Here is a 14,224-nt window from a genome sequence, read left to right as displayed (position 1 = left end):
TTTTTCTAATTTTAGTAGAGACAGGGTTTCACCGTGTTAGCCAGGATGGTCTTGATCTCCTGACCTCAGGTGACCCAGCTGCCTCGGCCTCCCAAAGTGCTGGGATTACAGGCGTGAGCCACCATGCCCAGCCTCATTTTACTTTTCTAAAATTCGAGGCAAAATTCACATAGCATGAAATAAGCCACTTTCCGGTGAACGACTCAGTGGTGTTTAGCACCTGGCAGTGCTGGGCCGCCATCACCTAGTTCCAGAACATTCTCATCAGCCCAAAAGGAAACGTCCTACCCACGGAGCACCCGCTCCCCAACTCCCCGTCCCCAGACCTGGACCACAGAGTTCCCTCCTTTCCCTGTGGCTTTGCCCACCCTGGACATTTCGTGTAAATGGGTTCACACAACATGTGACCTCCGCGTCTGTCCTGTCCCACTGAGCTTAATGTCCTGAGGTTCATCTGTGTTGTAGCATGTGTCAGAACTGGATTCCATTTTATTTTATTTTACTTTATTTTATTTTATTTTACTTTATTTTATTTTATTTTACTTTATTTTAGAGACAGAGTCTTGCTCTGTGGCCCAGGCTGGAGTGCAGTGCTCAATCTCGGCTCACTGCAACCTCCACCTCCCGGGTTCAAGCGATTCTCCTGTCACAGCCTCCCAAGTAGCTGGGATTACAGGCGCCCGCCACCATGCCTGGCTAATTTTTTTGTATTTTTAGCAGAGGCGGGGTTTCACCATATTGACCAGGCTGGTCTTGAACTCCTGACCTCAGGTGATCCACTCGTCTTGGCCTCCCAAACTGCTGGGATGACAGGCTTGAGCCACTGCGCCCGGCTCCTGGATTCCTTTTTATGGCTGAATCATAACCCAGTGCACTTTTGATTAAATTCAGGCTGAAATGGGCATAAACAGAGCTGCTGGTCCACCTCTCCTTGGTCCAAGCCCTGCCCCCAGTGACCTGCTCTGGAGCCATTCTCGGCAGTGGATGGGACCCCTGTGGTCAGGGTCCCAAGAGAGCAGACCCCGAGGGAAACTTGAGCTCAGAGAGGACAGGAGCTCCCAGCAGACCCTTCCGCTGACTGCTCCCACCCTGGGCAAATGCAGAGCCGGAGCCCGGAGCGCTGGAAGCTGGAACAAGAGGCCCTTTTCTGCTCTGCACAATGCCCCATTGTGCCCTTTGCGTGGAGAGCAGCTCAGCCCAGCAAGGGGAAGCTGTGCACAAAGCCTCCTTGTGACGGCAGCCCCACCTGAGGACAGCGCAGGGCCACACCTGACACAGGGCAGTCCCTCTCGCCGTCCGTCTCTGAGCAGGCCTGGCATCCAGACAGGGCCCGCTCTGCAGGCATAGCCCGAGGGTGTGGGGCTCCCTGTTCCCCCACAGAGGAGGGGAACAGTGTAAGCTCTGCTGGCCCTTCCCAAACTGGCCCCCAGATCATGAGGAGAGGTACAGGTGGTGAGCTCTGCGGAGGGACCTGGGTGCTGGGCGCCTGCCAGGGCCGACGGCTCCTGCAATCCCCAAGGCTCTGAGCCCTCAGGCACACGCTGGGCTCCCGGAGGCTTGGCCAGCATGTGGAGGATGTTTGCATGTTTGTACCCATGGCAACATCTTTTACAGGGTCCCATTGCACAGCTGGGCTCCTGAGGGGGTTTTCATAGAAAAGAAATGGAAACTAAAACTGAATTCAACCATAAGATGTACAGGTATGCTATGACCCCAGCAACGCAGAGAGGCTGGAGGCTGAGAGGAAGCTCCGGCCACTGCTGGTCAGCCCTGGATTTGGGGACCTGATGTCCACAGTCAGTCCCTGCCCTCACAAGGCTCACACTACAGGTGGTGAAGATATAATTAAACAAGTTATAAAGACAGGTCATGTGACCATCCGAGTGACAATAATTTATATGCCAAAACACCAGGAACACTAGAGAGGTGAAAGACAAGAATACATAAAAACAAAACCAAAAAGCCAGGACAAATATTTCCAATATACACAAAAGAACGGATTTTTCATATGTAAAGAGCTCTGACGGATGAATAAGGAGAACCTGCCCTTCCACAACTTCCTTCCAAGTGCCCCACAGTTTATTCAATAACCTCTAGGTCTCCAATGCCTACTCTGGCCTCACGCCCTTTCTTTCCTCTAAGGAATGCCTGTGACCCCAGCCTCTCCCAGCACCCATTTCAGATCAGCCCCCAGAACCCCGCTCCAGTCATCAGAATGTAGAGTTGCTGGCGTCCTCCTTCAGGTTCTGTTTGGGGCGATGGGCAGTTAGCCCTTCCCTCTTGAGTCCTGAGTCCCCCTCTTCCCCCACAGCTTGAAGTCCAGTCCCAAGGGCTGGCAGGAGCTGGGCTGTGCAAAGGTGGAAGGCTGGGAGGAAGGGGAGGGTCCCCCCAGCATTCCAGGCCCAGCCTTGCCTACTCTGTTCCTTTCTGGCTGCGACGATCGCCCAGCACCCTCCGCGGATACTGGGAGTGAGTGTCAGCTGCGAGGCAGGGGCACGCTGTGGCAGTACCGCCAGGGTTTCTGCAGCCCACCTTCGCCAGGACAAGAGTTGGGAGGGAAGGCGCCTGGCTGGGGGAGGGCACCTGGGCCTCTGCAACGCGGACTGACGGAAGGCACGCGTGCATGCCCCAGTGAGTTCGGGTCGGGCGGCGCGCACCACCTCCCAGGTACCCGGTCCCGCACCCTACCCGCAGCAGCGCCCAGCGAGGACTGCGAGGGAGGCAGGCACCGGGCACCGGCTCCCGCGCGTGGGGCGGGGCCGGCTGTGAGGGGGCGGGGGGGGGCCGGCTGGAGGGGCGGGCCCCCGGCTGAGGTGTGGGTGCGGGCTTTCGACCGTGGGCAGGGCGACCTGGGAGAGGCGGGGCCTCCGATAATGGGCGGAGCCTCCGGGAGTGCGGCCCCTCCCGCACTTAATTGCTGTTTCTCTGACGGGCCCAGACAATGGCGGCGCCGAGTAGTCGCTCGAGGAGGCGGAAAACCGGTGGGTACTCGGACCCAGAGCCTGAGTCGTGGCCCGCGCCGGGGCTGTGACCCGGCAGGCTCTTGCGGGCCCATCCTCCACGCGGGCACCGTCTGGCTTGACCCGGATCGTGCTCCTGAGAAGGCTCCTAGCCGCTCGGTGTACTGTTGAGTGCCGGGGCGGGCGCGGGACATCGCCAGTGTGCACCTCCGCGCCCCACGACCCCCCCTCCCTCGAGGACCCTTCCGCGCGGTCTCGCGGCCGCGGCGCCTCCCACGCAGCCCTCCTCCTGCCGGGCCCTGGGTGGGCGACGGCGGGCGGGCGGGCAGGACGAGGTTGCTGGCGACAGCGCGCGCGGGCCTGTACCCTGTCGCCGCGCTCCAGCCTCCGGCTGGGCCTCCCGGGCCCCCCGGTGCCACCTGCAGCCCCGGAGTTGCACGGCCGCGCGCCGCCGGGACCGGCCTCGGGGCTGTGCGAGGCGGGGCCGGCCCGGGCCCTGGCCCTGGCCCAGGAGCTCGCAGGCGAGCAGGGCAAGTCGGGCGGCGGGTCGCGTCCGTGGGCGGGTCGGGGGTCTGCGTTCTGGCTGCGGGGCGGGGGAGGCCTGGAGAGGGAGGCGCCCCTGCTGCCCCCAGCACCGCGCTGTGCTGACGGTGGAGGTTCCCGCTCTTGCTGGGCCCCCGCACGCCACATCCGCACCGCGTGCGGCCCCTGCCAAAGTCGGGGGGGCCGGCCCGGGAGCCCCCTTCGCGTCTCCCGAGGGCTGAGGGAGGGTGGCTGGCTGGTGGCCAGACTGGAGTTTCTCCTTTAGTGTTCCCGACTAGCTCAGCCTGCCTTCGGGAGGATCCCCAGCGGAGGCCTGGGGGCAGCTCTGGAACCCCGTCTGCAGGTGGAGCCTGCGCCTCACTCTGGGGTGTGGCTGGCGGGGTCCGCTGGCCGAGACCCTTCACCCCACAGCGTGCGCAGCCCGCGGAGCTCTGAGAAAAGTCAGTTCAAAACCTCTGGACCCCCTGGCCGGGGCAGCTGGCGATTCCCACTCCCTCCCTCCCCAGCCCCGACTACGCACAACTGCTTTGGAAGAGAACGGTCCTGTGATCACAGGGACATTAGTGGACACACGAATACATGTTTCATGAGCCCAACCTGTTAGAAGCAACGAAGCCCAGACTCAGGCTCTCAAATGAGCCTGGAAGTGAGCGGAGCGTGCCAGGCCGAGATGGAGCCAGCGGGGTGCGTGGGCAGCCACCCTTGCAGAGGGCCGCGGAGCCACTGGCCCCGGCGTTGTCCACGTGTGGTTGTAGGCCGTGGACACTGGACGTCTCCATTTCCTTCCCTTGTCTCTTTGCCTCACGCGTGGAAGGAAACGGTCGGATTGCAGAAGTTCTTGTTTGCACAGCTTTTGTCCCACACACATCACGGGAAGTTTGGTAGCCTGGCTGTGCTGGAGTGATGCTCAGTTTGACGTTTTGTGTGACGTTTGTGTGATACTTTCCACCTCCTGGTGCAAAGTGATGAGATGTGCTCATCACTACCAGGTTTCCTGTGGGATTGCAGTATCGGCTTCAACTCGGTCTCTCTCTCTCTCTTTCTTTAAAGCAATTATTTTTATTTTATTTTATTTATTTTTGAGACGGAGTCTCACTGTTGCCCAGGCTGGAGTGCAGTGGCACCATTTCGGCCCACTGCAACCTCTGTCTGCTGGGTTCAAGCGATTCTCCTGCCTCAGCCTTCCAAGTAGCTGGGATTGCAGGCGTGGACCACCATGCCTGGCTAATTTTTAAAAATATTTTTAGTAGAGATGGGGTTTCACCATGTTGGCCAGGCTGGTCTTGAACTTCTGACCTCAGGGCCTCCCGAAGTGCTGGGATTACAGGCGTGAGCCACTGTGCCCAGCCTGCAATTATTTTAAAATGTAGTTCTTCCCAGGTTGCTTTTCCCTCCACAGTATTAAACAGTCATTCTAAATGTTGGTGCTGTCACTTAGCAAACGATGAAGTAGAGATAAAGTGAAGCTGTGAGGCTCTAATAGGCCTTCCGCAGGGGAACCCGAGATACAGCGGGAAGTCCCAGCGGCGTTGCCTCCTGAGCACAGCTTCATAAAACCAGCTCAGACTCTTTCAGACGAGCCGAGGCTCCTTTGATCTCTGCAGGGATTCTCTGTTCAATTCAGAAGGAACCACTTTTAAGCCACTGGGTCAAGCAGATATTTTAAGCCTGGTGCCCAGCATTGAACATTTCTCCTTGACATATGCACGTTCTTCTATCTTGTGAGTATATTTAGGGTAGAATCAGTGTCTTTCTGCTGTATCAAGGAACCAGTTTCCCATCTTCCAGGATCTTCCAGGGACATGGTTTTCTGGCTGAGCTGGCCCAGGGCAAGCAGGCAGTCATCCTGCATTTATCTCCTTCTAGAAAGTTCTGGATTTTACTGAGTTGTGTGCTCCTCCCTGTTCCTCAGAATCCCAGGGTTTTTCCAAGTTGCTATAGGGGCTCTCCAAAAAGTTCACTTGATACTGAATTTTACAACGTTTGTAGCTATTGAACACTTGTTAAACACATAATCAAATGTATTCTGTGGAAACTCCCCTTGTTAAAAGACATTGAACTGAGGCAGGCTTACCCTTAGGTAGATAGTCTCAGCAGACGTAGTAAAAATGTACAGATCAGGAGAACGCAGAAACGCCTACTCTGTCGGGGAAGCTTCGAAGCTAGACATGGAGAGGCCGGCTGCCAGCGACAGGCCTCTGCATTCAGCCTGACTTTGCGTCCGTCCTGGGGCTGGCTCCTTCCCCCCGCGGGCCGGGGTGTTTCCGTGTGCTGCCACCGAGGTGTGTAGGTGCTGGGGGTGTGCAGGTGCTAGGGGTGTGCTTACGGCATACAGACGTGCGTACCACGGGCATCTTGGGGTGTCTGCCATGCCCTGCTGTGATGTGGGAGCCGGAGTGTGGTGTTAGCGGAAAGCGGCGTTTTCACAGGGCTCGGAGTTGAAAACACACCTGTCATCCTGACGTGTGGACTCCAGTCCCTAGTGCAATTACTGTGTTGAGCAGATGCTGAAGTAGCACCTTGCCCGGTGCCGACCTCCTGGTGACAACGTCACTGCCCCCGGTGGACAGCGAGGAAGCAGGGTCAGCCTCCGGCCTGGCTGTGCAGCGAGTGTCCGTGGGCCCTGGAGTTCAGCTCTGCCCTTCATTCACGTCGCTGTGCAGCCTGCGTATCCTGGACACCCGGTTCACATCTGGGCAGTGGCGTTCTCGGGCCGTGACGGCACCTGGGAGGACCAAGGCCACCCGAGGTGATGGGGGACATGTGACACTGAGCATTCCCTCAGCCCAGATGCCACTCCCAGGAACGGCCAAAATCCGGATGAGTAAAAGCTCATGTGACAGGAGTTTCCGGCCTAAGCAGCGGGACCTGGGTGCTGTGTTCTTGGTGTGTAGGGGCAGTGCTGGCCGCCCATGGGTGCTGGTGCCTCCTGCACTAAGGCCTGCTGCCGTCTGTGTATGCAATGAGAAAACTGAACCCAAGAGCAGGCACCATGCCTAGGGTCACTGGGACAGAGGGCAGAGCAGCCTGGCCAGAAGCCCTCACTGTTTTATGCCAGGGACCCGCAGGGTCACACACCAGCGTTGTGGCCCAGTGTTCCCCGCGGAAGATTGAGGCCTGCACTGGTCAACCCTGCAGTGCAAGCGCGTGTGTGGCAAACAGCTTGTTTGGAGCCTTGTCAACCAGGCCGGCTCCTTGATGCTTTGAAATCCCTCTCCCAGGGGGCCTGGGCAGGTCGGTCCATGGGTGGCCACAGGCAGCTGGGGCTAGACTCCTGGAATTTCCGGCAGCCCTGCATCTGTTACAGCGCCAGTGGGTAGAGCTGGATCCCTGACAAGGCCGGGGAAGGACAGCCTCGCAGGTGCTACTGAAGACGCCCTAGGCTAGAGCTGCCCACCCCTTCTGGGTTCTCCTGGACTGAACTTATGTTAGTTTGCTATTTTTGAGAGTCACATAGAATATGTACACAATGCATTTTAACGGCCTCAGAATTCAGGTGTTTTCTGGAAACAGTGTAATTACAGTTGGTCAGAATTGGGTTGATAGCTGTTCACTGCAGAGAACTTTCTGGAAGCTTGTGACAGGTGGAAGTAGTGGGACTCAGAGTTGGTGGACCACACCTTAGCTATGTGGCCTTAGCCAAGATGCTCATCAAGACTTGCCTGTCACTGATGAGGTGAGACTGACCACTGGGCCATCCTGAGGCTGACATGAGATTCCCCGCCTGTGCACACTTCCCAGAAGGTGGACAGAGGACACGCTGGCCCGGGAGATGGCTTGCAGGCAGCCACGGAGTCTATCTGTGTATCTGAACGTTGGAAAGGACCTTTCTTATGAAGCTCAAACATTTGTGAGATACTGTTACAATTTGGAAGGGATTTGTGGGTGAAATGTGACATGGAGACTGGGTAACGTTGGCGTTTGCAGACTGACTTTGTGACTGGCACTTTTCGTGGCTGTCATGGCTTCGGCACAGAGACCTTCCTGAGGGATCTGGTCTGTCGGTTCACGTGTTTGTTGGGTCCGAGTCCTGGACAGGCCCAAGAGGGAACCACCCTGTCCAGGGCCGGACGCTTGGCGCCTGCACAGGGCACGAGTGCTGGGGGCTTTGGGACACACGCTCCCTGCTGCCTCTGGGGCAGATGTCCACCTGCACTGCTTGCAACGAGAGGCTGGGGCCCCAGCAGACGAGCCGTGGTGCCTGAACTGCTCCCACTGTGTCCCTGCCACGTGAGGCATCTCTTGCTGACCACGGTCCTGAGACCACCTGACCTCTGCCTTCCCGGGGTTGAACTGTGCTTGTTCTCTCCATGGCTGCCAATGCCCTTCCGGTGTTCAGACTTAGCCCTCATCACTCGTGGACTCCTGACCCCACCCAGGACTGACCACTGGAGCCCTGCTCTCTGCTTCCTTTGTGGCTGATATTGTCCCCTTTCCAGTGTTACTGTGGCCATCTACCCTCTGGCTCCTTGCAGTCAGGGAGAGGGCTTTCTTTATGCCTCTATCCCCTGTCTTCTAGGGGCATCTCCTGCTCAGTGAAATGTGCCCGACCTGTAGCAGGTGGTCTCTACCCGGGCTTAGTGTCAACACAGGACACTTTTCCAGCCATCACCCCTTCCTTCCCCTCCACCCGCCTCCAGCCCTGAGGTGTGGCCCAGCAGGAGAGAGACTGCCGCAGCCCTCCCTTGGTTGCATTCATACTTCCTGGGCTGTTCGTGTCTCCCTGTTTGCTGGCGGATTCTCTTTTTGCTGGAGTGTATCCCCAAGCAGCTTTTCCAGAATGGAAAAGGACCAACTTGCCCGGATCTGTAATTCTCCATCAAAGCCACTTTCCCTCAGAGCTTTGCAGCATCAAGGAAGCATCTTCAAGCATCTGACTCTTCTCCCTGGAAGCTTCTAGAGTCTCAGTGTCTTGCCCTCCTGCTCTCCATCTTTGCTATCTGTTCTGGTTATTTACTGAGGAGTCTCTGAGGCTCTTTTTCTTTCTATCTTGTAGTGGCCTCGGTGAGCTCTTCAGCCTCAAGGCTTGTCCTTGGCTCTGGAAGAGGCTCTTCTGGCCTCACCCCAATCTGCCCAAGTGCTTCAAACACCGCATGCCCCAGCTAGGTTCCAAACAGGGCGGGTGGGGCCACTCTTCTGTCTAGCTTCCTAGCATGGTCTGGAACCTGGAAAAGTCTCTCCATGAAGCTGAATGGAGAAGAACATGGGTTCCCCAAGGCCCTAGGAGCCAAGCGCCACACAGAACCCACCGCTTGACTATGATCCCGAGTAACGTGGACAGCCTGGGTTGCAGAAGGAACGCCCAACGCTGGCGGGAATGGAGGGGTTTTTCTTGCTCGTCTTTCCAGTTCCACATTGTCACGTTGGAGTCCTCAGGTGCGATTTGTGTTGAAAATCCAGCCTCTAGGGGATCTCCACGCTCGTGTTGTCCTTAGGCGTGGAGGCACGCGTGCCGCACTGTGGCGTCTGTTCTGTGCGCCCGCTTACCGCCCTTCTTTCTTTTCCACATGGGTCAGTTTTATCGCTTCTCCCCTGCAGCTGCTCCAGCGAGGTGGGGCCGCGGTGCCATCAGTAGCGTGTCTCTGAGTCTCGCCGCAGCCCTTGTAGCTTGTCATCCTCCTCAGATGACACCCAAGGCAGAGTTGACATGGCAGGCAGAATCCTTTGCACCCGTATTTGCTGAACTCTCAGCTGTTCTTCAGAAAATTTGAGGAGAAAATTAAACCAAAAAGAATCCTTAAAACCCTGCTCAGTTTATTTTGTTCTGAGCTTTCAGTGGCTCTAAGAGCTCATGGGAAATGAGTTCTTTTTCTTTTCTCCAGGCCACTTGAATTCTAATGAAATGCACCACTTGGTTTTACAAGGTCTTCTGTAAAATACTTCTTTGTTTAAAAAGCAAACAGCACTGCCCGACCTCAGAGCTCTGCAGCACATACCTTTAAAAACAAAATACTTGAGGTCACCGTGCCAAGGCCCAGAATTTAACCATGGCCAGTAAGAACCATCGAGAATGGCATTTCTGCATTTCTGGGATGACTGTTTTAATTTTACAACAATTTATCCAAAAGGAGAAAAGAGAAAGCTGATTTTTTTTTCTGATTCTTTTTTTTTTTTGAGACAGAGTTTCACTTTTTCGCCCAGGCTGGAATGCAGTGGCGCGATCTCCTCTTACTACAACCTCCTTCCGGTTTCAAGCGATTCTCCTGCCTCAGCCTCCTGAGTAGCTGGGGCTACAGGCTCAGGCTGCCACACGTGGCAATTTCTTTCTGATTCTGACGCAAAGTATTTGCTGGCCATGCCTGCTGTTGGCTGCTTGGGCGACATGGTTGCAGCTCCCAGGTCAGGCTCAGGGTCCCTGTGAGAGGCAGGTGGTCGCATGGCTGTCTGTTGCCTCCTGTGTGGGGCAGTGACGGGGCCTTCCGAAGCTTGACTGGTTGGTTAGTTTTGCTTTGAGAGCCTGTGATGTTTCAAAATTTTTGCTGCTTCTTTTTATGTAGCTATATTTATAATGTGAGTAGAGGTTGAAATAGTTTTTTTTTTCCCCTGAAATCTCAGTTCAGTCTGTCTTCCTTTTTCCTGATAAGCAGGAAGTATCCTATGCTTCTTGCCTTAGAATTACTGATTTAGGCTATTGCCTTGGTGAGCCCACATCTTGTTTTCCTCTGTGGCCCTGGAGTTTGCACTGTGGTGAGGGGCAGAGCACATCCATCCTTCAGCAGCACGATTAGGTCCCTGTGGGAAAGGGCCCCTCCTAGCGCCGATGAGGGTTGGGCCCTGGAGTGTGCAGTGGTTGAACCGCCACCACCTGTGTTTCTCCCACCTGCAGACATGCCAGGATACACGCACATCCCTGAACATGCGCACATACATGTATACATGTGCTCATGTGTACAGACACATGCACACACCCCTGCGCACACATGTACACACGGGCATGTCATACCCACATGCACACACACTGACCTGAGCTCCTGTGGAAGCTGCTGGTGTGGTCCCTGCGCATGTGGCTGCTGGGGCTGAGGGTCCCTGCGCATGTGGCTGCTGGGGCTGAGGGCCTGCTGCAAGGTGTCCTCTATGTTGCTAGGAAGTCAGCACTCACAACTCAGGTCCCTTCCACCCGGAGGTGGAGGCAGGAGGGGTGTGGGGAGTCTTCTGCTGCAGCCCTGTTTCCCACCCTGTGTCACGCCCCATGTCCACTCTGTGTCCCACCTCGTGTCCACCCTGGGTCCGGCCCTGTGTCCAGTCTGTGTCCTACCCTGTGTCCCGCCCCGTGTCTGCCCCGTGTTTACCCTGTGTCTATCCCGTGTCCTGCCCCGTGTCCGCCTGTGTCCACTCTCTTCCTCCTCACTTGGAGCTGCCCCCCACCCACCTGCCATCCCCAGCCCCTTTAGAGGTCACCAGCACTGGCCCTTTTGTCGCCCAGGACCCTGCGGTCCTCTGCCTGTGGCCCTGCTCCCGCTGCCCTGGAGGGAGGCTGCTCACAGAGCTTCATGCTGGGCACTGAGTGGTGCAGTGTCTTCAAGAAACCTTTACTTTTTAAAATTATTTTATTAAAAATAAAACCATTAGCTAAAACTGCAGCCTCTGTGGCTTTTCCACCCATGCTTTTTCACAGAAAGTTTTGTCCTGGCGTCTCCTCCCTCCCTCCCTGTCTGTGACAGTCTCCCAGACTTTCCTGTGTTTTCCGACCTTGGCAGTGTCCAGCAGGCCTGTCATGGTGTCTGTAGGGCGTCCCTCACGTTGGGTCCATCTGGTGTTCTCTCGCGATTAGACTGGGTAATGGGTTTTGGGAAGACGCCCACAGAGGTGTGGGGCCCTTTCCGTCCCACCGTATCAGGGTCCTGACGTCCGCACGGCTTTCTGATCACCTGGCCAAGGTGTGTCCACCAGGTGTCCCTTCTGTATGGTCCCTGCTTTCCCGCCCGTTCTGTCCTCTGGAAGCCACTCACTGCCCCCGCCTCCCGGAGGGAGTGTCTGTAGACATTATGTGGAATTCCTCTGTGAGGAAGATCTTGTTACTTACTTGTTTGTGGTCACTGATTTTGTCACTATGGACCTACGCTCATTTATTTTCCCTCTGGGTTGTGATCCAGTGCTGTCACCGTGAGTCTGTGTCCGGGTTGTGGTGCGGTGCTGTCACCGTGAGTCTGTGTCCGGGTTGTGGTGCGGTGCTGTCACCGTGAGTCTGTGTCCGGGTTGTGGTGCGGTGCTGTCACCGTGACTGTGTCCGGAGTTTACTTGTGGTCGCGGTGCTCGTCACCTGTGAGTGCTGTGTCCGGGTTGTGGTGGCGGCTGCTGTCAACCCGTGAGGCAATACCCGTGTCCGGGTTGTGGGTTGGGCGGCTGCTGTAGACGCCGTGAGTCTGTGTCCTGGCCTGGGGTTGGTTGGGCGGCGTAAGCTGTCACCCGGTGATCTGTGTCCCGGTTGGTGGTGCGGTTGTTGTGCTGTCACCGTGAGTCTGTGTCCGGGTTGTGGTGCGGTGTTGTCACCGTGAGTCTGTGTCTGGGTTGTATTCTGGTGCTGTCACTATGAGTTTGCTGCTCACTTTCTCCAGCTTTGACCACTAGTGGCTTTCCCGTCCTTCCCCACAGGGATGCTTCAGGCCCAGCTTCTGTGTCTCTGCCCCAGCCCTAGAATGAGCTGTTTCTCCAAGAAGCCCTGGTTCTCTTTAGGGGAGCATGGAAACTCTGATTTGGGTACTGGGAGGGCCGTTGGGGGGTCTCATGGCTGCTGGCCCTCTTGCTGGGCAGAGCTAGGCTCTGTATGTCACTGTCTCATTTCACACATGTGGTTGCTTCTCTGTTGTATCCACCCATCCATCCGTAAGTATACGAAGGTGAACCTGGTCCATGTCAATGACTCTGACTCTCACCTGACACACAGTGTATTCCAGCCTTCTGTCCTGGCACACGGTGTATTCCAGTCTTCCCTCCTGGCCCATCTGAATCCTCCCTCTCTGCTCGTGAGAACCTGGCTCCCCCAGCTCCTCTAGCATCTGCTCAGCCCTGGTGCACGTGTGCGGATTGTCCCCCCAGGCCAGGGGAAAGCCCTGGAGTGCAGTGTGTGTGCCGCTCCTTCTGGCCTTGCGGTCTCCACTCAGAACATTTTCCGGAGTTGCTTAGGCAGCTCCTGCCCTCTGCCAGTGTGGTTCTGATTTACATTCGCGTGTGTGGAGCCTGCATTCCGTCTGCATCCCCTGACCTCCTGGTTGAGTCTTCCTCCAATAATTTGTGCGCATTAAAGTTCATCTTGTGTAATGCTCAGTGCTGTGGGCTTTGCTCCATCACCCCGGCTCCAGCCCCTAAGTCCCCGTGCATGGGAGTGACCACGTCCCTCGCACCAGCCCCTGGCACGCCTGGGTCCGTCTCCCATCCCTCTGATTTTACCTTTTCCATTCCATATGAATGGAATCATGCAGTACGTAGCCTGTTGGGTCTAGATTCTCTTACTTAGCAAAATGCACTTAAGATTCATCCATGTTGTTGCCTGAACCAACAGCTCCTGCATACTTACCTCTGATTATTTTTCTGTTGCACAAATGCACCTCTGGTTATTTATCCACTTCCACCGTGAAGGACGTCGTCCTTGTTTCTAGTTTTTAGTGACTGTGAACAGAGCTGCTATGAGCATCTGCATGAGGCTTCTGTGTGAGCACGTTTTCAGGTTGAAGGCCTGAGAGGCACAGTAGCTGGGTTGTAAGGTAACCCTTCATTACCTGGGTCAGACGCCACCGTCTGCCGTCTACAGCATCCCCAGCACAGCGAGGGCACTCCTGCTGTCCCGAACCTTCCACAGCATTAGGCACTGTCTATTTTCTTTCCTTTTCTTTTTTTTTTTTTTTTTTCTGTTTTGAGATAGAGTCTTACTCTGTCGACGAGGCTGGAGTGCAGTGGCACTGTGTCGGCTCACTCCAGCCTCCGCCTCCTGGGTTCAAGCAATTCTCCTGCCTCAGCCTCCCGAGTAGCTGGGACTACAGGCGCCCGCCAGGTCGTCCGGCTAGTTTTTATATTTTTAGTAGAGACGGAGTTTCACCATGTTGGCCAGGCTGGTCTTGAACTCCTGACCTCAGGTGATCTGCCCACCTCGGCCTCCCAAAGTGCTGGGATTACAGACGTGAGCCACCGCAGCCGGCCTGGGCACTGTCCATTTTCAAACACTTCGGCCACAATGACGCGTGTGTGGTGACAGCACGTTGTGGTTTTCATTGGCATTTCCCCAATGATGAATGATGTTGAGCATCTTTTTACGTGTTATTTGCCAACCGTGCACCTTTCCTGTGTCTGTTCAGATCTTGTGGCCTGGTATTTTTTTTCACACCTTTAACGTTAAGTTGTTTGTTTTCTAATTATTGAATTTTAAAAGTTCTTTAAATATTCTGGATACAAATCCCTGGATACAAATCCTTTATCAGATGTGTGATTTGCCAGTATTTTCTTCTAATCTGTGGCTTGTGTTTTTTTTTTTTTTTTTTTTTTTTTTTTTTTTTTTTTTGAGACGGAGTCTCGCTCTGTCACCCAGGCTGGAGTGCTGTGGCCGGATCTCAGCTCACTGCAAGCTCCGCCTCCCGGGTTCACGCCATTCTCCTGCCTCCCGAGTAGCTGGGACTACAGGCGCCGCCACCTCGCCCGGCTAGTTTTTTGTAGTTTTTAGTAGAGACGGGGTTTCGCCGTGTTAGCCAGGATGGTCTCGATCTCCTGACCTCGTGATCCGCCCGTCTCGG

The sequence above is a fragment of the Rhinopithecus bieti genome, unplaced genomic scaffold (genome assembly GCF_001698545.2).
Source record: "Rhinopithecus bieti isolate Rb0 unplaced genomic scaffold, ASM169854v2 scaffold_47707, whole genome shotgun sequence".
Taxonomy (NCBI): Eukaryota; Metazoa; Chordata; class Mammalia; order Primates; family Cercopithecidae; genus Rhinopithecus; species Rhinopithecus bieti.
The sequence above is the reverse complement of the archived record's forward strand: the minus strand, read 5'-3'. Positions refer to the sequence as shown.